Consider the following 24,135-nt stretch of genomic DNA (forward strand, 5'->3'; position numbering starts at 1 on the left):
TTCTTTTCTGCATGGTGGACCCCAGGCTGCGAACGCACCAAATATCATCTCTCTATTTACTCGGTGCCTTCCGCCAGCCCTAACACTCTGTTATAAACTTTAGTGAAACACTTGGGGGTTCAAAGTTCTCACAACACATTGAGATAAGTTCCTTTTGGGGCCTGGTTTCCAATATGGGGGTCACTTGTGGGGGGTTTCTACTGTTTAGGTACATCGGGGCTCTGCAAACGCAACGTGACACCGCGACCATTCCATCTAAGTCTGCATTCCAAAACGGCGCTCCTTCCCTTCCGAGCTCTGTCTTGTGCCTAAACGGTGGTTCCCCCCACATATGGGGTATCAGCGTACTCAAGACGAATTGCACAACACTTTCGTGGTCCAATTTCTCCTGTTACGGTTGGAAAAAAAATTGGGGGCAAAAAGATCATTTTTGTGAAAAAATATGATTTTTATTTTTACGGCTCTACATTATAAACTTCTGTGAAGCACTTGTTGTTCAAAGTGCTCACCACACATCTAGATAAGTTCCTTAGGGGGTCTACTTTCCAAAATGGTGTCAATTGGGGGGGGGTTCCACTGTTTAGGCACATCAGGGGCTCTCCAAGGGCAACATGGCATCCTATCTCAATTCCAGCCAATTTTGCATTGAAAAGTCATACGGCGCTCCTTCTCTTTCGAGCTCTGCCATGCGCCCAAACAGTGGTTTACCCCCACATATGGGGTATCAGCATACTCAGGACAAATTGCACAACAACTTTTGTGGTCCAGTTTCTCCTGCTACCCTTTGTAAAATAAAACAAACTGGATCAGAAGTAAATGTTTTGTGAAAAAAAAGTCCTTTTTTTTTTAAACATTCCAAAAATTCCTGTGAAGCACCTGCAGGGTTAATAAACTTCTTGAATGTGGTTTTGAGCACCTTGAGGGCTGCAGTTTTTAGAATTGCGCTATTGGGGTATTTTCTATCTTATAGACCTCTCAAAGTGACTTCAAATGTGATGTGGTCCCTAAAAGATAAATGGTGTTGTAAAAATGAGAAATCGCTGGTCAAATGTTGTTGACCCTTATAACTTCCTAACAAAAAATGTTGATTCCAAAATTGTGCTGATGTAAAGTAGACATATAGGAAATGTTACTTATTATTAAGTATTTTGTGTGACATATCTCTGTGATTTTAGGGCATGAAATTTCATGAGAAAACAATGTCAGAATCACCGGGATCCATGCAAGCGTTCCAGAGTTATTGCCTCATAAAGGGACAGTGGCCAGAATTGTAAAAATTGGTTCGGTCATTAACATGCAAACCACCCTTGGGGGTTAAGGGGTTAAATAAGAGAGTCATGTCACACAAAATAGTTCATAAATAATATTTACCACATGTCTACTTTACAATAGCTTAATTTTGGAAACATTATTTTTTTTGTTAGGAAGCTAGAAGTGTTAAATGCTGACAAGCGATTTCTCATTGTTCACAAAAAATTTACAAAACTATTTATTAGGGGCCACATTTGAAGAGGCCTAACGTAATTTTTGGACTATAAGACACACCGGACCATGCGACATACCCCAAATTTTCAGAAGTAAAATATGGAAAAACTTTAATGCGTTAAATGAGGGTCCATCTTACAGTTCAAATTCAGCTTACCGGGGGCTAGGGTGTGATCGGGAACGCTGGTGGAGCGGGGTCCCAGGAGGTCTTCGGTGGTCTGGCAATGATCTGACTCTTCCCAGGCTGGTGCAGTAGGTTCAGTGGTACAGGGGGCCCCCACAGATGGTGCTTGGCAGTTTCGCAGATGCTCGGTGGTGCAGATAGCATGTCAATTTATAGTTTATAAATTCATGGAATTCTTTTTCATGCTACACTATTGATTGGGAAGGGCACAAACACTAGCCAACCAAGGATGTATTAGCTTATCTTTTTTAGGATAAAGGATCCCTCTGACTCAGCTCTTGTCAATTACATTCCTTCCTGGACCAATTCTCTTAATGGTGTTCAACTAGTAGAAATAATTGCATGTATCTCTGGATTCAGATAACATGTCTAGTATGTCAGACTCGATACATTGCAGCTTGAAATGATTTATAGTCTTGGAGGTTATATAAATGTGATTGGTTTTTACAGTGCACTTCAAATATAGCTATTGGGAAGCAGCTGTCTAATACGTTTTTACATCTAGTCAAGACATTGTAGGGTCAAATAGGTAGAATGGGGGAAAGGAAGTCTCATCATGTTCAATATGTGATTTTTGAATTTTTAAGTTGTCATAGGATACTGTTATGGAAGAATTACAAATACCAAATATATATAAAATGTTCAAACATAAACACCAGCAATAAGCTACAGATAAACACAGCCCATTGAATTATATATTTTGCATTTAAAATACCACTGAATGCACAATATACAAACTCTCCGAATGGTAAAAGGACATTCAACAAGCAATGCACACTGTCCATGCTTTACCGTTTCAGCAAATAAAATTTATTGATTTTCCAATAAAACATTTTATGTTTCAATATTTCTTTATTTTTATATTTTCTCTTAAAACAAACAAACAAAAAAAACGTATCCAGGTCATATATTTGACACACAAGTGCAGGATTCTTTACAGGTAGAGTGAATTTAACAGAGTTGAGTTTTGTTAAGCTGGTTCATATGGGCGACTATGGACCGTGATGTCCAGACCAGACCGCTGATCTCCTGACTAGTGATGAGCGAATACATTCGGCACTATGTGTTACTCGGCAAGTAATTTGGTACTCGCCTCGGTATATTTGAGTGACCTTCCCAGCATGCTTGACACTTTATTTGCAGCCAATGAACAAAACCCAGAAATCAAATGGGCATGTTTCAGCTGGCATTGTAAAGTGATGGGGAATATGTATTCCACTATCTAGCTAACAAATTTGAATAAGGGAGGGACCTCCCAAATGTAGGAGTGAGAGTCCTCACAAATGTATGAAACAGGGCCACCTGAGAGCCCTTCCTAAACTCAGGTTTCCCAGCACCTGCTGGCCCTCTGAAAATGTGAAGCGAGGGACGCATAATGACATGGCGGTGGACATGGTGGTGGTGGTGGGCGAAGCCCCAAATTCAAATGGGCATGTTTGGATTGGCATTGTAAAGGGATGAGGAATATGTATTCCAGTATCTTCCTAACTATTTGGCATGAGGGAGGAACCTCCCAAATGTAGGAGTGAGAGCCCTCACAAATGTATGAAACAGGGCCACCTGAGGACCCTTCCTAAACTCGGGTTTCCCAGCACCTGCTGGCCCTCTGAAAATGTGAAGCGAGGGCCACATAATGACATGGCGGTGGACATGGTGGTGGTGGCAGGTGAAGCTCAAAATTCAAATGGGCATGTTTGGATTGGCATTGTAAAGGGATGAGGAATATGTATTCTAATTAGTGTTGAGCGATACCTTCCGATATCGGAAAGTATCGGTATCGGAAAGTATCGTCCGATACCGGCAAAATATCGGATCTCGCCGATACCGATACCCGATACCAATGCAAGTCAATGGGACGAAAATATCGGAATTAAAATAAACCCTTTCTTTCCTTGTAGGTTCATTCTACATGAAGGAAAACAACTAAGAATAATGTAGGATGTATTGGGGGAGGTGGCGGAGACATTAAAGGCATAGAGGTTTAGCCCAATCAAATAGAATAGCAGGAATTTTAATTTTTTTTTAAGACGTTCGGAGTTACAAAGACATTGAGTATGTTAAGATTTTTTTTATTTTGTCAGATATTGATGTTTCACTACTTCCACGCCCTTCACCCTCTTTTTTACTTCTCCCACACTTTCTTCTTCATCATCATCAGCATCTTTGACATCAAGTTCTTCTTCACCTTATTCATCTTCTTCTTCATCTTCTACCTATAATTTTTTTTTGTTACATTGTTCATATTCTTTTTATTTAACTATTACTCTTCTTCATATTCAACTTCTTCATCATATTCTTATTTGTGACAGGCATTCCCGTAGTTGTTATCTATAAAAGTTTGAAGATTACACCTTCCGTTCTGCCTGTCACAAAACAGTTAGATTTGTTCGCGTTCAGTTTGGCCTGCAGCATCAGGCTTTATCCAGGGGCACCACGAGGAGGAGCAGACTCACCCCCATACACTGCTTAGTCTTCTTCTGCTTATAATTTAGATAATATCTTTTGCTCTGATATTTAGTGTTATGCTTAATGTTCTTCTGCTCTTTGTTCTGCAGCCTCTTGTTCTTCTGCTTCTCGGTCTCCCATGTCGTCGTCGTCTCCAGGGTCGTCGTCATCTCATTGGTTGTCGTCTCTGGTGTCGTCGTCATCTTAGGGGTGGTCTTCCGGGTCATCGTCTTTAGGGTCTTGAACTTGGAAATGTAGCAGAAGGTACAAGAAGGCTGAGAAAATGCCGAGAAACAGCTGATGGAACTGGAACTCGGATGGCTACCCGCAGGTCCAAGAGCCAATGGAACTACCGAGGACCAGCTGACATTACTGGAACCCGGTTACTAAGCAGGAGGTACCCGTGCCTGAAAGCACTACCAAGGACCACCTGACGTTGGTGGAACTCGGATACCCAAAGGGAGGCACCTAAGCCAAAGGCTCTGCCCGGAACCAGCTGACGGTACTGGAACCAGGATGGGGAGCAGAAGGTACAAGAGCAAAAGACACTGCCGAGAACCAGCTGACGGTACTGGAAACCGGATGGGTAGCCAAAGGTCCAAGAGCCAATGGAACTACCGAGGACCAGCTGACGTTACTGGAACCCGGTTACTAAGCAGGAGGTACCCGTGCCTGAAAGCACTACCAAGGACCACCTGACGTTGGTGGAACTCGGATACCCAGAGGGAGGCACCTAAGCCAAAGGCTCTGCCCGGAACCAGCTGACGGTACTGGAACCAGGATGGGGACCTATTCAAGCTTGTCTTCTTAGAGCCCCAACTAGTGGAGTTGGAGCAAAGGGTCAGCAGGGGGAGCAGAGTGTAGGCCGAAGCCTGCACTGGAGGCATTTGGAGGTCTGTTGTGTCTGCGTGGCATTTGCAGGACACGATGCTGGCTACACAGCAGGGGAACAGCTGGCGTTACTGAACCCCACTGACACATTGGCTGGTGTTTTTCTCTGTGCAGCCAGCACTTCCGGGCACCAACTGACGGTGTTAGAGCCCAGGGACAGCAGGAGGAGAGGGAGCAGAGTGTAGGCCGAAGCCTGCACTGGCGGCAGCTTTGTGTCTGTGTGGCGTTTGCAGGACACGATGCCGGCTACACAGCAGGGGAACAGCTGGCGTTACTGAAGCCCACTGACACATTGGCTGGTGTTTTTCTCTGTGCAGCCAGCACTTCCAGGCACCAACTGACGGTGTTAGAGCCCAGGGACAGCAGGAGGAGAAGGAGCAGAGTGTAGGCCGAAGCCTGCACTGGCGGCAGCTTTTTGTCTGTGTGGCGTTTGCAGGACATGATGCCGGCTACACAGCAGGGGAACAGCTGGCATTACTGAACCCCACTGACACATTGGCTGGTGTTTTTCTCTGTGCAGCCAGCACTTCCGGGCACCAACTGATGGTGTTAGAGCCCAGGGACAGCAGGAGGAGAGGGAGCAGAGTGTAGGCCGAAGCCTGCACTGGCGGCAGCTTTGTGTCTGCGTGGCGTTTGCAGGACACGATGCCGGCTACACAGCAGGGGAACAGCTGGCGTTACTGAACCCCACTGACACATTGGCGGGTGTCTTTCTCTGTGCAGCTAGCACTTCCGGGCACCAACTGGCGGTGTTAGAGCCCAAGGTCAGCAGGAGGAGAGGGAGCAGAGTGTAGGCCGAAGCCTAACTGAACCAATTTTAAAGGTAACCTTTAACCCCCCCTCAGGTGTTACAAACTAGAAGAGCCACACCTTGTGCAGCTGTAATGCTGCAAGAGTCAAAGGTTGCTCTTTAAGTTTTGAATCTTGCAGACGCTGAATGAAACACGTATAACATTTAGCCCCTTAAACAGTCAAACTGTCTTGGAGGCGTGACTTTCCTTCTTAATGAGACGCAGCACAGCTGTCAAAAATCCCACCTTGGTGCTGGGCGCAGCCTCCTGAGCGTCGTTATTAGCTGTACAGGAGTCTGCGCTGTCGTGTTATCCCTTGGCCATGCGCTGTTAGCGCTGCCCGTCTTCTGACATCATTTCATGTCGGCCGGTGCGGTTCGCGTTGACCATGAATCCCAGCCCTGCAGTGTCTTTTCCTTAATTCACACTGTGGGGCTGGGATTCTTGGCCTTGCGCAGTAAATATGTTCGCCTCTCTCTCGTGTCCTTACACCTGCTACAGACTGTGCGGCGTCAGCTGATCCCTTATCGCATGCCACGGCCATGAAGCCGTACAGTCTGAAGAAGGCGGAAGGAGTTGAGTGACAGGCGAAGATATGCACTGCTCATGCCCGTCAATCACACCCTCGCAGTCAAAATAAATAAGACACCGAGGGGCGTTGTGTTGGGCAGGGCGGCCGCAGAGGCGCAGCCAGCCAACCAATGATGTCAGAAGATGGGCAGCGCTACCAAGGGGGTTGCAGCGTGTCATTACAAAGGAAAGTCACACCTCAGGGACGGTTTAATGGTCTCAGAGGACACATTTTAAACGTGTTGAGTTCGACGTGTGCAAGGAGAGAAACTTAATGAGCCACCTTGTACAAATGCAGCATTACTGCTGTACAAGGTGGCTGTTATACATACAAACACCTGGGGGGGGACAGGTTTCCTTCAATTTCAGTTCTTGTGTCTGCGTGGCGTTTGCAGGACACGATGCCGGCTACACAGCAGGGGAACAGCTGGCGTTGCTGAACCCCACTGACACATTGGCGAGGTGTTTGGCTCTGTGCAGCCAGCACTTCCAGGCGCCAACTGGCGGTGTTAGAGCCCAGGGTCAGCAGGAGGAGCAGAGGGAGCAGAGTGTAGGCTGAAGCCTGCACTGGAGGCAGTTTTAGGTCTGTTGTGTCTGCGTGGCATTTGCAGGACACGATGCCGGCTACACAGCAGGGGAACAGCTGGCGTTGCTGAACCCCACTGACACATTGGCGAGGTGTTTGGCTCTGTGCAGCCAGCACTTCTGGGCGCCAACTGGCGATGTTAGAGCTCGGGGTCAGCAGGAGGAGCAGAGTGTAGGCCGAAGCCTGCACTGGAGAAAGTTGAAAGGGAACCTTTAACCCCCACCCCAGGCGTTTGTTGCTCAAAGAGCCATCTTGTACAGCACTAATGATGCAAAAGGAAAAGGTGGCTCTTTTAATTATGCTCCTTTCAAAGGCTGAACTACACACTTATGAAATGTGTCCCCTCACACCGTTAAACCGTCCCGGAGGTGGGACTTTCCTTTGTAATGTGACGCAGCACAGCCATCATTCCTACCCCCTTGGCGCCGTGCGCCACCTCCTCAGCAGTGTTTGATTCTGTCCCGGAGCCTGCGCTGTTATGTTATCCCTTGGCCAGGCACACTTAGCGCTGCCCATCTTCTGACATCATTTGGTGTCAGGCTGGCTGCGCCTGTGCGGCCGCGCTGGCCCAGATCCCGCCTCGCAGTTTTATCTAATGTAATCCCACCGCGGGCCTGGGATCCGTAGCCATGCGCAGTGCATATCCTCGCCTCTCACTCCCCTCCCTCCGGCTTCTTCAGACTGTGCGGTGTCACGGCCGTGGCATGCTATTAGGGATCAGCTGACGGCGCACAGTCTGAAGAAGGTGGAGGGAGATGAGTGACAGCAGCCTGAGGTGAAGATATGCACTGCGCATGCCCATGGATCCCAGGCCCGCAGTGTGATTAAATCAGAAGACACTGCGAGGCGGGATCTCGGCCAGCGCGGCCGCACAGGCGCAGCCAGCCTGACACCAAATGATGTCAGAAGATGGGCAGCGCTAAGTGTGCCTGGCCAAGGGATAACATAACAGCGCAGGCTCCGGGACAGAACCAAACAACGCTGAGGAGGCGGCGCACGGCGCCAAGGGGGTAGGAATGACGGCTGTGCTGCGTCACATTACAAAGGAAAGTCCCACCTCCGGGACGGTTTAACGGTGTGAGGGGACACATTTCATAAGTGTGTAGTTCAGCCTTTGAAAGGAGCATAATTAAAAGAGCCACCTTTTCCTTCTGCAGCATTACTGCTGCACAAGGTGGCTCTTTCAGTAACAAACGCCTGGGGGGGTGGGGGTGGGCAGGTTACCTTAAGTTTTAGTTGTACCAGCGTGGCGGTCGCATGACACGTTGCCGGATACACAGCAGGGGAGCAGCTGATGTTACTGAACCCCACTAACACATTGGCGAGGTGTTTGGCTCTGTGCAAACAGCACTTCCGGGCAGCAACCAGCAGTGTTGGAGCCCAGGGACAGCAGGAAGATCAGATAGGAGGTATTGCAGCACACACAGCAGGGGAGCAGCTGACGTTACTGAACCCCAATAACAGAGGAGCGACTGTTGACTGTGCGGACAGCACTTCCAGGCACCGACTAGCGGTGTTGGAGCCCAGGGACAGCAGGAGGATCAGATAGGAGGTATTGCAGCACACACAGCAGGGGAGCAGCTGACGTTACTGAACCCCAATAACAGAGGAGCGACTGTTGACTGTGCGGACAGCACTTCCAGGCACCAACTAGCGGTGTTAGAGCCCAGGGACAGCAGGAGGATCAGATAGGAGGTATTGCATCACACACAGCAGGGGAGCAGCTGACGTTACTGAACCCCAATAACAGAGGAGCGACTGTTGACTGTGCGGACAGCACTTCCAGGCACCAACTAGCGGTGTTGGAGCCCAGGGACAGCAGGAGGATCAGATAGGAGGTATTGCATCACACACAGCAGGGGAGCAGCTGACGTTACTGAACCCCAATAACAGAGGAGCGACTGTTGACTGTGCGGACAGCACTTCCAGGCACCAACTAGCGGTGTTGGAGCCCAGGGACAGCAGGAGGAGCAGAGGAACACCGTTTAGGCCGAAGCCTGATTGAAGCAAGTCGAAAGGGAACCTTTAACCCCCCCCAAAAGGCGTTTGTAGCTGAAAGAGCCAGCTTTTGCATCACAAAGGATGCCAAAGGAAAAGGTGGCTCTTTTCATTATGCTCCTTGCAAACACAGAACTAAACACTTATGAAATGTGTCCCCTCACACAGTTAAACCGTCCCAGAGGTGGGACTTTCCTTTGTAATGTGACGCAGCACAGCCCTCATTCCTACCCCCTTGGCTCCATGCGCCGCCTCCTCAGCGTTGTTTGATTCTGTCCCGGAGCCTGCGCTGTTATGTTATCCCTTGGCCAGGCACACTTAGCGCTGCCCATCTTCTGACATCATTTGGTGTCAGGCTGGCTGCGCCTCTGCGGCCGTGCTGGCCCAGATCCCACCTCGCAGTGTCGTCTAATGTAATCCCACCACGGGCCTGGGATCCGTGGCCATGCGCAGTGCATATCCTCGCCTCTCACTCCCCTCCCTCCAGCTTCTTCAGACTGTGCGGTGTCACGGCCGTGGCATGCCATTAGGGATCAGCTGACGGTGCACAGTCTGAAGAAGACGGAGGGAGATGAGTGACAGCAGCCTGAGGTGAAGATATGCACTGCGCATGCCCATGGATCCCAGGCCCGCAGTGTGATTAAATCAGAAGACACTGCGAGGTGGGATCTCGGCCAGCGCAGCCGCACAGGCGCAGCCAGCCTGACACCAAATGATGTCAGAAGACGGGCACCGCAAAGTGTGCCTGACCAAGGGATAACATAACAGCGCTGGCTCCGGGACAGAATTAAACAACGCGGAGGAGGCGGCGCACGGCGCTAAGGGGGTAGGAATGACGGGTGTGCTGCGTCACATTACAAAGGAAAGTCCCACCTCCGGGATGGTTTTACGGTATCAGTGGACACACTTTAAAAGTGTTAAGTTCTGCGTGTGCAATGTTATGACCCCAATGGCGAGGGTCTCAGAGGAACGTGGAAATCTGCAGAATACAAAAATCCAGCTCATAGGGCAGTGGTAACTGGGTTGACCATATATCTACTCCTAACGCCAACACTAGAAGTAGCCGGGGATCATTCCTACGTTGATTCTAGATGACACGCGCCAGCCGGAGAATCTAGCTACCCCTAGTAGAGGAAAACAAAGACCTTTCTTGCCTCCAGAGAAGGGGACCCCAAAGCTGGATAGAAGCCCCCCACAAATAATGACGGTGAGGTAAGAGGAAATGACAAACACAGAAATGAACCAGGTTTAGCACAGAGAGGCCCGCTTACTGATAGCAGAATAAAGAAAGGTAACTTATATGGTCAACAAAAACCCTATTAAAATCCACACTGGAAATTCAAGAACCCCCGAACCGTCTAACGGTCCGGGGGGAGAACACCAGCCCCCCTAGAGCTTCCAGCAAAGGTCAGGATATAGATTTGGAACAAGCTGGACAAAAATACAAAACCAAAACAAATAGCAAAAAGCAAAAGGCAGACTTAGCTGATATAACTGGAACCAGGATCAGTAGACAAGAGCACAGCAGACTAGCTCTGATAACTACGTTGCCAGGCATTGAACTGAAGGTCCAGGGAGCTTATATAGCAACACCCCTAAGTAATGACCCAGGTGCGGATAAAAGGAATGACAGAAAAACCAGAGTCAAAAAACTAGTAACCACTAGAGGGAGCAAAAAGCAAATTCACAACAGTACCCCCCCCTTAGTGAGGGGTCACCGAACCCTCACCACGACCACCAGGGCGATCAGGATGAGCGGCATGAAAGGCACGAACTAAATCGGCCGCATGAACATCAGAGGCGACCACCCAGGAATTATCCTCCTGACCATAGCCCTTCCACTTGACCAGGTACTGAAGCCTCCGCCTGGAGAGGCGAGAATCCAAGATCTTCTCCACCACGTACTCCAACTCGCCCTCAACCAACACCGGAGCAGGAGGCTCAGCAGAAGGAACTACAGGCACAATGTACCGCCGCAACAAGGACCTATGAAATACATTGTGAATAGCAAACGACACAGGAAGATCCAGACGAAAAGATACAGGATTAAGGATTTCCAATATCTTGTAAGGCCCAATAAAACGAGGTTTAAATTTGGGAGAGGAGACCTTCATAGGAACAAAGCGGGAAGAAAGCCATACCAAATCCCCAACGCGTAGTCGGGGACCCACACCGCGGCGGCGGTTGGCAAAGCGCTGAGCCTTCTCCTGTGACAACTTCAAGTTGTCCACCACATGATTCCAGATCTGCTGCAACCTATCCACCACAGAATCCACCCCAGGACAGTCAGAAGGCTCCACATGACCCGAAGAAAAGCGAGGATGGAAACCAGAGTTGCAGAAAAAAGGCGAAACCAAGGTGGCGGAACTAGCCCGATTATTAAGGGCAAACTCAGCCAACGGCAAGAATGTCACCCAATCGTCCTGATCAGCAGAGACAAAACACCTCAAATAAGCCTCCAAAGTCTGATTGGTTCGCTCCGTCTGTCCATTAGTCTGAGGATGGAAAGCAGACGAAAACGACAAATCAATGCCCATCCTACTACAAAAGGATCGCCAGAATCTGGAAACGAACTGGGATCCTCTGTCTGACACAATATTCTCAGGGATGCCGTGCAAACGAACCACGTTCTGGAAAAACACAGGAACCAGATCGGAAGAGGAAGGCAGCTTAGGCAAAGGAACCAAATGGACCATCTTGGAGAAGCGATCACATATCACCCAGATAACAGACATGCCCTGAGATAGCGGAAGATCAGAAATGAAATCCATGGAGATATGTGTCCAAGGTCTCTTCGGGACAGGCAAGGGCAAGAGCAAACCGCTGGCACGAGAACAGGAAGGCTTAGCTCGAGCACAAGTCCCACAGGACTGCACAAATGACCGCACATCCCTTGACAAGGAAGGCCACCAAAAGGACCTGGCCACCAGATCTCTGGTGCCAAAAATTCCCGGGTGACCTGCCAACACCGAGGAATGAACCTCGGAAATGACTCTGCTGGTCCACTTATCCGGGACAAACAGTCTGTCAGGTGGACAAGACTCAGGCCTATCAGCCTGAAATCTCTGCAACACACGTCGCAGATCCGGAGAAATAGCTGACAAGATAACTCCATCTTTAAGAATACCAACAGGATCAGCGACTCCAGGAGCATCAGGCACAAAGCTCCTAGAAAGAGCATCGGCCTTCACATTCTTTGAACCTGGTAAATACGAGACAACAAAATCAAAGCGGGAGAAAAACAATGACCAGCGGGCCTGTCTCGGATTAAGGCGTTTAGCAGACTCGAGATACATCAGATTTTTGTGATCAGTCAAGACCACCACACGATGCTTAGCACCCTCGAGCCAATGACGCCACTCCTCAAATGCCCATTTCATGGCCAACAACTCCCGATTGCCCACATCATAATTTCGCTCGGCAGGCGAAAACTTCCTAGAGAAAAAGGCACAAGGTTTCATAACAGAGCAACCAGGGCCTCTCTGCGACAAAACGGCCCCTGCCCCAATCTCCGAAGCATCCACCTCAACCTGAAAGGGAAGTGAGACGTCAGGCTGGCACAAAACAGGCGCCGAAGTAAACCGGCGTTTCAACTCCTGGAAAGCCTCCACGGCAGCAGGAGCCCAGTTAGCTACATCGGAGCCCTTCTTGGTCATATCCGTCAAAGGTTTCACAATGCTAGAAAAATTAGCGATAAAACGACGGTAGAAGTTAGCGAAGCCCAAGAACTTCTGAAGACTCTTAACTGACGAGGGCTGAGTCCAATCAAGAATAGCTCGGACCTTGACTGGGTCCATCTCCACAGCAGAAGGGGAAAAAATGAACCCCAAAAAGGGAACCTTCTGCACACCAAAGAGACACTTTGAGCCCTTGACAAACAAAGAATTTTCACGCAAAATTTTAAAGACCAACCTGACCTGCTCCACATGCGAATCCCAATTGTCAGAAAAAACCAAAATATCATCCAGATAAACAATCAAAAATTTATCCAGATACTTCCGGAAAATGTCATGCATAAAGGACTGAAAAACTGAAGGCGCATTGGAGAGCCCAAAAGGCATCACCAAGTACTCAAAATGACCTTCGGGCGTATTGAATGCGGTTTTCCATTCATCACCTTGCTTAATGCGCACAAGGTTGTACGCACCACGAAGGTCTATCTTGGTGAACCACTTGGCACCCTTAATCCGGGCAAACAAGTCAGACAACAGCGGTAAAGGATACTGAAATTTGACAGTGATCTTATTTAAAAGTCGATAATCAATACAAGGTCTCAAAGATCCGTCCTTTTTTGCCACAAAAAAGAATCCCGCACCAAGAGGGGAAGAAGACGGACGAATATGTCCTTTCTCCAGAGACTCCTTGATATATGAACGCATAGCGGTATGTTCAGGTACCGACAGATTAAACAGTCTTCCCTTAGGAAATTTACTGCCTGGGATCAAATCTATAGCACAGTCACAGTCCCTATGAGGAGGCAGTGCACTGGACTCAGACTCACTGAAGACATCCTGATAATCAGACAAATACTCCGGAACTTCCGAAGGCGTAGAAGAAGCAATAGACACAGGCAGGGAATCCCCATGAATACCACGACAGCCCCAACTTGAGACTGACATAGCCTTCCAGTCCAGGACTGGATTATGGGTCTGTAACCATGGCAGCCCTAAAACAACCAAATCATGCATTTTATGTAAAACCAGGAAACGTATCACCTCGCGGTGTTCAGGAGTCATGCACATGGTAACCTGTGTCCAATACTGCGGTTTATTTGCTGCCAATGGTGTAGCATCAATACCCCTAAGAGGAATAGGATTTTCTAATGGTTCAAGAGTAAAACCACAGCGCTTAGCAAATGAGAGATCCATGAGACTCAGGGCAGCACCTGAATCTACAAACGCCATGACAGGATAAGATGACAGTGAGCAAATCAAAGTTACAGACAGAATAAATTTAGGTTGCAAATTACCAACGGTGACAGGACTAACAACCTTAGCTATACGTTTAGAGCATGCTGAGATAACATGTGTAGAATCACCACAGTAGTAGCACAAGCCATTCCGGCGTCTATGAATTTTCCGCTCATTTCTAGTCAGGATTCTATCACATTGCATTAAATCAGGTGTCTGTTCAGACAACACCATGAGGGAATTTGCGGTTTTTCTATCACATTGCACCGAATTAGGTGTCTGTTCAGACAACACCATGAGGGAATTTGCGGTTTTGCGCTCCCGCAACCGCCGGTCAAATTGAATAGCCAGTGCCATAGTATCATTCAGACCTGTGGGAATGGGAAAACCCACCATAACATTCTTAATGGCTTCAGAAAGGCCATTTCTAAAATTAGCGGCCAGTGCACACTCGTTCCAATGTGTCAGCACGGACCATTTCCGAAATTTTTGGCAATACACTTCAGCCTCGTCCTGCCCCTGAGACATAGCCAGCAAGGCCTTTTCTGCCTGAATCTCAAGATTGGGTTCCTCATAAAGTAAACCGAGCGCCAGAAAAAACGCATCAAGATCAGCCAAGGCCGGATCTCCTGGCGCCAGCGAAAAAGCCCAATCCTGAGGGTCGCCCCGTAAGAACGAAATAACAATTTTTACTTGCTGAGCAGAATCTCCAGATGAACAGGGTCTCAGGGACAAAAACAATTTACAATTATTCACGAAATTCCTAAACTTAAACCTGTCTCCGGAAAACAGTTCAGGAATCGGTATTTTAGGTTCTGACCTAGGATTTCTGATAACATAGTCTTGTATGCCCTGCACACGAGTAGCCAGCTGGTCCACACTTGTAATCAAGGTCTGGACATTCATGTCTGCAGCAAGCATAGCCACTCTGAGGTAAAGGGGAAGAAGAAAAAAAAAAAAAAAACTCAGAATCTTCTTTCTTATAATCCCTCTTCTGCAATGCATTAAACATTTAATACTGGCCTGGCAAACTGTTATGACCCCAATGGCGAGGGTCTCAGAGGAACGTGGAAATCTGCAGAATACAAAAATCCAGCTCATAGGGCAGTGGTAACTGGGTTGACCATATATCTACTCCTAACGCCAACACTAGAAGTAGCCGGGGATCATTCCTACGTTGATTCTAGATGACACGCGCCAGCCGGAGAATCTAGCTACCCCTAGTAGAGGAAAACAAAGACCTTTCTTGCCTCCAGAGAAGGGGACCCCAAAGCTGGATAGAAGCCCCCCACAAATAATGACGGTGAGGTAAGAGGAAATGACAAACACAGAAATGAACCAGGTTTAGCACAGAGAGGCCCGCTTACTGATAGCAGAATAAAGAAAGGTAACTTATATGGTCAACAAAAACCCTATTAAAATCCACACTGGAAATTCAAGAACCCCCGAACCGTCTAACGGTCCGGGGGGAGAACACCAGCCCCCCTAGAGCTTCCAGCAAAGGTCAGGATATAGATTTGGAACAAGCTGGACAAAAATACAAAACCAAAACAAATAGCAAAAAGCAAAAGGCAGACTTAGCTGATATAACTGGAACCAGGATCAGTAGACAAGAGCACAGCAGACTAGCTCTGATAACTACGTTGCCAGGCATTGAACTGAAGGTCCAGGGAGCTTATATAGCAACACCCCTAAGTAATGACCCAGGTGCGGATAAAAGGAATGACAGAAAAACCAGAGTCAAAAAACTAGTAACCACTAGAGGGAGCAAAAAGCAAATTCACAACAGTGCAAGGAGCTAAACAAAAATAGTTACCTTTTCCTTGTGCAGCATTACTGCTGCACAAGGTGGCTATTTCAGTAACAAACGCCTGGGGGGGGACAGGTTCCCTTACATTTCAGTTGTTGTGTCAGCGTGGCGGTCGCAAGACACATTGCCGGCTACACAGCTGGGGATCAGCTGACGTTACTGACACCCAATAACACTGGGTCGTATGTTTTGACCGTGCAGACGGCACTTCTGAGCCTCAACTGGCGGTGTTGGAGCCCAGGAATTACAGTTCAGGTGGTAGAAAGATGAACGCAACAGGAGACCTGGATACTGTAGACAGTCACCCAATTATTTAATCAGGAAGAGGAGTGGCAAATTCCTGCGAGATCCAGGCCTGGTTCATTTTCAGGAAAGTAAGCCGGTCAACGTTATCGGAGGATAGTCACATGCGTGGTCAGTACACCACCTGCAGCACTAAAGACGCGTTCCGATAATACACTAGCCGCAGGGCAAGCCAGCACCTCCAATGCATACTGGCTTAGCTCTGGCCATGTATCCAGCTTAGAGACCCAAAACTTGAAAGGGGAAGAGTACAGCAAGAGGGCAAGACATGTAGTCTGTCACCATCTAACGGAACCGTTGCCTCCTGCTGACTGGAGCCGTGTGTTTGGTGAACTTTATTATTTATTTATTTTTTGGGGGCTGAACTGACAACACGGCGAGCTGCACTCACACGGAGACCGTGCAGACAGCCGTAAACGCCACTGCAAGGCCCCAAAAACCTCCTCTACGTTATCCTATGTATTGTTTTTCCACAATTTAGATGGATACGGGTGGAAAGCCACTAATAGGAATTATTTGAAAAAATGTGCAGCGGGCTGCACTATTTGCAAAAAAGGACAATGGAATGGATAGAACTGTATGAGTCAGTGAACCACCCTGAGCTGGATACAACCGGCTGTGGCTGCACACAGACTACGGGGCGAGCTGCACTCACACGGAGACCGTGCAGACAGCCGTAAACGGCGCTGCAAGGCCCCAAAAACCTCCTCTACGTTATCCTATGTAGTGTTTTTCCACAATTTAGCTGGATACGGGTGGAAAGCCACTAATAGGAATTATTTGAAAAAATGTGCAGCGGGCTGCACTATTTGCAAAAAAGGACAATGGAATGGATAGAACTGTATGAGTCAGTGAACCACCCTGAGCTGGATACAACCGGCTGTGGCTGCACACAGACTACAGGGCGAGCTGCACTCACACGGAGACCGTGCAGACAGCCGTAAACGGCGCTGCAAGACCCCAAAAACCTCCTCTACGTTATCCTATGTAGTGTTTTTCCACAATTTAGCTGGATACGGGTGGAAAGCCACTAATATGAATTATTTGAAAAAATGTGCAGCAGCCTGCACTATTTGCAAAAAAGGACAATGGAATGGATAGAACTGTATGAGTCCACCCTGAGCTGGATACAACCGGCTATGGCTGCACACAGACTACAGAGTGGGCTGCACTCACTCACACACACACACACACAGAGACCTTGCAGATCGCTGTGAAAACAGCGCTGCAAGGCAAAAGCAAGGTGAACACACAGCGGTTGCTAAATTAGCCTGGGAAAAGCACAAAGAAGCAAATCGCTATCTCAACTGGCCCTCAGTCAGAACACAGCGTCCTATGCCTAACTGAATTCACAGCAGAGTGAGCCCAAAATGGCGCCAGCGACTTTTAAACTGCAGCATGACATAATTTCAGCAGCCAATCACAGCCTTGCCAGTAGTTTCATGCCCACCATGCTGAACAGGATGTGCCCACACTTGTAATCAGTCCTCATTGGCTGAATTCGTGCTGTTTGAATTGAGAACTTCCGATTCCGGTATCCGATATGCGGCAAGTATCAGATCTCGGTATCTGAATTCCGATACCGCAAATATCGGCCGATACCCGATACTTGCGGTATCGGAATGCTCAACACTAATTCTAATATCTTCCTAACTATTTGGCATGAGGGAGGAACCTCCCAAATGTAGGAGTGAGAGCCGTCACAAATGTTGAAGGAAAAACTAAAACCAAAACGCTCCATGTGAACATATGCTAAAGGTAGGTGTAATTTTTTTTTATTATTTTGCATTACATACATGTATTTGTGAAGGGAATAATGTTTCTTTGCATTTTTCCCTTTTAAAAAAATTTAGGTTTGGTTTGGTAGGTCTTTTTATAAATCCGTAAAACTGGCGCAATAGTCTGACAACATTATTCCCAGATACCATATGTGAGTCAGAAAGGCATGCAGGCATCTTCTCCATGCTGTTCCCATTTAGTTTTAGCTCTTTCCCATCCATTTCAACCTTTTTCTCAGGCCCCCAGACCTGCTTATTGGGTCCAGCAGAAAAATATTCAGATTTCCCATTGACTAGCATTGGATTAATTATTCTGTACGAATACACGGATATTAGAAATTATTTGTGCTGATTTTCCCAAATCCAAATATTTCACTATTTGCTCATCACTACTCCTGACCCAAGCTCAGAAGCCTCATAATCAATTCTGATCAGTGTCATTTTACGTGGTAATAACTCTGGAACGCATCAGCATATCCCAGTGGTTCTGAGACTGCATTTTTCTGACACATTGTACTTCATGACAGTAGTAAATTTAGATTGATATGATTGCGTTCATTTATGAAAATATGTAAAATTTACCAAAAATGTAACAAAAATTAAGAAAAATTTGCCATTTTGGATCTTAGACTATTTATGCTCTTAAAACAAATAGCCATACAGCATAAAATAATAAATAAATAGCATTTACCACATGTCTACTTTGTGCCAGCATTATTTTTGAAAAAAAATTTGTAGAAAGTTACAAATTGTCTCTTCAGAGAGGAAGAGGACTAGAACTCTAGTGCCACCTATTGGAAGTAGGAATCTTAACAGTCAATGTCGACCCTTTAACGAGCCTTGTCACATGACTTAGGATAATAGCCAAACCAGAATCTCAATTTGCAGACACTGTGTTTTGGGGTACTGCCCCTTGTCAGTGCAAAGTGGAGATCTGATTTGGCTGATTGAGAGGCGTCTGACCGGGATCCAAGAAGTATCGTTGCTCCTTGTGGAGAGTGACATGATAAGTGCAGTGCCCCAGAGTCCTGGTCGTTGCAGTACAGTCGCTCCGCCGCTAAGGGGAGTGATGGTACGTCTGATGGCACTTAAGGAGTTCACCTGACCAGGTATCACAGACACCAATGCACTTCACAGTCTGGCCTCCAGGGGGAGCAAAGGGTACTATGTATTAGGCCACTCCTCACAATCTGGTAAAACTGGGGGTTGGATAGGAAGTTAGACAGAAGCTGACTGGGTTGGAACCAGGCAACATCCTGTGGCAGGGGGTGTTGCAGGGGAAAGATTCAGGGGGGTCCCTGTCAGGGGTGGGATCCTGACAGAGGCCTAGCAAACAAGACAAGAGCGTTTATGAACCGTGCCTGCACTACATTGCGGCGGTATCTCAAGAAAGGACAAGAAGCGAGGTTTATTGTGAGGAGTGAGAAACGAGATCACAGCAAAAAGGAGATAACACCAGTAGGAGTTGTGCCGTAAGATCGAGGCAACATCCTACTGAGGTGCGTAGCCGGTGGCCGGAACGCCGAGGAAGTATTGGGCTCCAAGCATTACTTCAAACCAACGGCAGGACAGTTAATTATAGGTTGGCTGTCTCACCTAAATCACCTAAGCAGACATAGGGGGCAACTGTGGGAAAGGGGCGACACTAGGGTCCCGGAAGAACTCCAGGCCTACCCGTCATACGGGTGCGTCCTAGCCATATCATCTGGGGGACGGAGAAGAACATCAGAACAGATATAAGTTGTGAGAAAGAACATCAGAAACAGACACAACAGTTGTGAGGACTATCCCGTGGTGCTCAGCAGGGAAGTACTACAAAACACAGGCGCTAGAAGGTAGGCACAGATTTCCACCTGCAAAGGGAACTCTGGAGGTGCCTTCGAACCGGCCGGTCTCAACCAGCCCTGTTAACAGTACTCTGGATTGAGGATCCTGAAGCCTTCAGTAAAGAGGTAAAGAGACTGCAACCCTGTGTCCTTGCGTTCATTGCGACCCGCACCACGCACCATCATCTTATATTTCATTGGACGCCCCTTAGCAGGGTCACGGACCGTGTCTAGCCACCGTGACAACCCCAGAACTGAGACAGAGAGGCCCGGTACCGAGTACCCCGCGGCCCTGCTTCTGGGGGTGCTCCAAACAGCATGTCGAGGTGAGGAGACTTAAAGCTGCAATGCTCCTCTGGGAAATATGCAAATTGTCTCCTCCGAGAGGAAGAGGACTAGAACTCTAGTGCCACCTATTGGAAGTAGCAATCCTAACAGTCAATGTCGACCCTTTAACGAGCCTTGTCACCATAGAACCCACTGTAAAGAGACATATTCTTGATAGTATACATCTCTTTGCAGTGTCCCCCTGTATAGGAAAGTGCAGTCTGCTCTTTCTTATAGAGTTGCTTAAGTGCATGCAGGCCAGACAGAGGCTGAAAGACCACACTTTTAGCATATGTCTGGTGAATGGTCTGCCATAATGATATTGCAGTATATGTCTAGAAAAGTTCTCAGGTGTGTGCTGTAGACTTGGTGCATGAATGCAGTGTGAACCTAGCCTAAGCAATGTACGGTCTATATACAGCCACCCTGTACATTACTTGGCATCCACTGCCTGAATGCTGCAGTACATTCACTTCAATGGGAGGTCAAGCTGAGTACTTGTCTGCAATAAATGTCCAGGGCTGTTGTGTTCCACCTGTACATCGCTTAGGTCTGGCTGCTGCTAAAGTGGTTTTCAGCTTATTGGTGAATGTTCTGATGTTGGACCCCCACAGATCTTATATTGAAGAACTATCCAGTGGAAAATCAATTAATAGACCCAGAGAACCCATTTGAAGTGTGTTATTCCATCCGCTGCAGTGTCATATTGTGACAACACAGTATTTATTCTCTATTAGGCTAGATGTATTTTTCAGTAGGTCAGGAGATATAGGCCATTGTTTATATGAGCCTGAACTCTTGAAGTGATGTTTGTTGCTGCATATTTTGTTGCTATCCTTGAAGGACAGGGACACTGGTAATTGAACAATCGATGTTTGCTAATATATTGATTAACCATTGTATCAGTCCATGCAGCTTGTTGACCTGCAAACACTGCAGTACCAACTATGCAGATTAATTGAATACTTGAACAATGAGAGATCATCTCATCCCACCTTCCCCTTGACCTGTGGATGCTGGCCTGATGGGCAGTTGTGAACTGTAAGGCCATGTGCACACGTTCAGGATTTTTAGCGTTTTTTTTCGCGTTTTTTCGCTATAAAAACGTGAAAAAAACGCTAACATATGCCTCCTATTATTTACAAGGTATTCCGCATTTTTTGTGCAAATGTTGCGATTTTTTCCGCGAAAAAATCGCATAGCGGAAAAAAAAGCAACATGTTCATTAAAAATGCGGAATTGCAGGGATTCCGCACACCTAGGAGTCCATTGATCTGCTTACTTCCCGCACGGGGCTGTGCACACCATGCGGGAAGTAAGCAGATTATGTGCGGTTGGTACCCAGGGTGGAGGAGAGGAGACTCTCCTCCACGCACTGGGCACCATATAACTGGTCAAAAAATAAGAAATAAAATAAAAAATAGTCCTATACTCACCCTCGATGTCCCGCGCAGTGTTCCCGCCTCACCGCTGCACGCTGCCGTTCGGTTCCTGTAGCTGGTGTGCGGCGAAGGACCTTGCCGATGACGTCACTGTCCTGTGATTGGTCGTGAGCGGTCATGTGACCGCTCACGTGACTGCTCACGTGACCGTGACGTCACGGAAGGCCCTGTGCGCACAGACCAGCTATAGGAAGACGAACGGACGCCGCTTATGAGATGTCTGGGTGAGTATAAGCATTTTTTTATTTTTTTAATTATTTTTAAACATTCTATCTTTTACTATAGATGCTGCATAAGCTGCATCTATAGTAAAAAGTTGGTCACACTTGTCAAACAGTATGTTTGACAAGTGTGACCAATCTGTCAGTCAGTTTTCCAAGCGATGCTACAGATCGCTTGGAAAACTTTAGCATTCTGCAAGCTAATTACGCTTGCAGAATGCTAAAAAAACGCGAAAAAAACGGAAAAAAAACGCAAAAAAAAAAATGCGGATTTCTTGCAGAAAATTTCCGGTTTTCTTCAGGAAATTTCTGCAAGAAATCCGCAACGTGTGCACATGGCCTAAGGCTATGTGCACACGTTCAGGATTTCTTGCAGAAATTTTCTGAGCAAAACCAGACATTTTCTGCAAGAAATCCGCATGCGTTTTTCTCTCATTTGTACCGCGTTTTTTGTGCGTTTTTTTGCGGATTTTTCCGGAGGTTTCCAATGCAATAATATAGTGGGAAATCCGCAAAAAAATCTGCAAAATTAATGAACATGCTGCGTTTTTTACCGCGATGTGTTTTTTTTGCGGAAAAAAATGCATCATGTGCACAAAAATTGCAGAATGCATTCTAAATGATGGGATGCATAATGTATGCATTTTTATAGCATTTTTACAGCGAAAAAATGCAAAAAAATTCGAAAAATCTGCAACGTGTGCACACAGCCTAAAAGGGAGATGTGCCTCTGTTACCAAAAAGAGACTCAACATGACAGTAGCCAAGGCACCATGTCTCCAACCAGAGGAATACAGATTTGAGACACTCTACAGGAGACCAGCTTAAGGGATTACGGCCCTACCTGGAGGAATAGATATCTAATCCATTGACCATCATTCAGGGGCGGATTATAATAGGGTCAATCTTGGTGGCAGCCCAGGGCCCAGCGGTGTGGGGGGGCCCTCGGTTACCTCTCAGATTGCCCGCCGCCAGTCAGGGCATCACTGCCCTGACTGGCGTATGGGCCCGGTGGGCAGAGAGGACACACTGGGGCAGAATGCTGGACAGACTGGGGCAGATTGCTGGACACACTGGGGGCAATATGCTGGACACACTGGGGGCAATATGCTGGACACACTGGGGGCAATATGCTGGACACACTGGGGGCAATATGCTGGACACACTGGGGACATTATGCTGGACACACTGGGGGCAATATGCTGGACACACTGGGGGCAATATGCTGGACACACTGGGGCAGATTGCTGGACACACTGGGGGCAATATGCTGGAGACACTGGGGGCAATATTGGACACACTGGGGCAGATTGCTGGACACACTGGGGGCAATATGCTGGACACACTGGGGGCAATATGCTGGACACACTGGGGGCAATATGCTAAACACACTGGGGGCAATATGCTGGACACCCTGGGGCAGATTGCTGGACACACTGGGGGCAATATGCTGGACACACTGGGGCAGATTGCTGGACACACTGGGGGCAATATGCTGGAGACACTGGGGCAGATTGTTGGACAGACTGGGGGCAATATTGGAGACACTGGGGCAGAATGCTGGAGACACTGGGGCAGAATGCTGGAGACACTGGGGCAGAATTCTGGACACACTGGGGGCATATTGCTGGACAGCTTGGGGGCAATATTGGAGACACTGGGGGCAATATGCTGGACACACTGGGGGCAATATACTGGACACACTGGGGGCAATATGCTGGGCACACTGGGGCAGTATTCTGGACACACTTGGGGCAATATGCTGGACAGACTGGGGGCAGTATGCTGGACACACTGGGGGCAGTATGCTGGACACACTGGGGGCAGTATGCTGGACACACTGGGGGCAGTATGCTGGACACACTGGGGGCAATATGCTGGACACACTGGGGCCAATATGCTGGACACACTGGGGGCAGTATGCTGGACACACTGGGGGCAGTATGCTGGAGACACTGGAGCAGATTGCTGGACAGACTGGGGCAATATTGGACACACTGGGGCAGAATGCTGGACACACTGGGGCAGAATGCTGGACATACTGGGGCAGATTGCTGGGCACACTGGGGGTAATATGCTGGACACACTGGGGCAGATTGCTGGACACACTGGGGGCAGGACTGGAGACATGGGCAGAATGTAGATATGGGGCATGATTGGAGACACGGGGCAGAATGAAAGACATGGGGCAGGATAAGATCATGGGCCAGGATGGATGCGATGGAGACAGATGGGGCAGGATGGGGAGATCATATTGGGTAGAATGGATACTCATGAGGGCAGGATGCGAGAAGATATGGCTGGAGCCAGGAAGGAGACACACGGGGCCAGGATGGGGAATATTATTACCATAGGGGCTAATTAAGGGATATTATTACTGCAGTGATGTATTTATTTTATTTTGAGTATATTGTTTTAAATGAGGGGGCGGTCCTGTTACTTTGCAGAGTGACACTATATCGCCTTTTTTTCTTCATGTGGTGTAATGTAGACGTTGGGAAAAATTAAGTAATGTGTTCTGCAAGCAGAGCTCTAGATAACTGTGTTATTTCCTGCAGAGACGAGCCC

The sequence above is a fragment of the Ranitomeya variabilis genome, chromosome 1, assembly GCF_051348905.1.
Source record: "Ranitomeya variabilis isolate aRanVar5 chromosome 1, aRanVar5.hap1, whole genome shotgun sequence".
NCBI lineage: Eukaryota > Metazoa > Chordata > Amphibia > Anura > Dendrobatidae > Ranitomeya > Ranitomeya variabilis.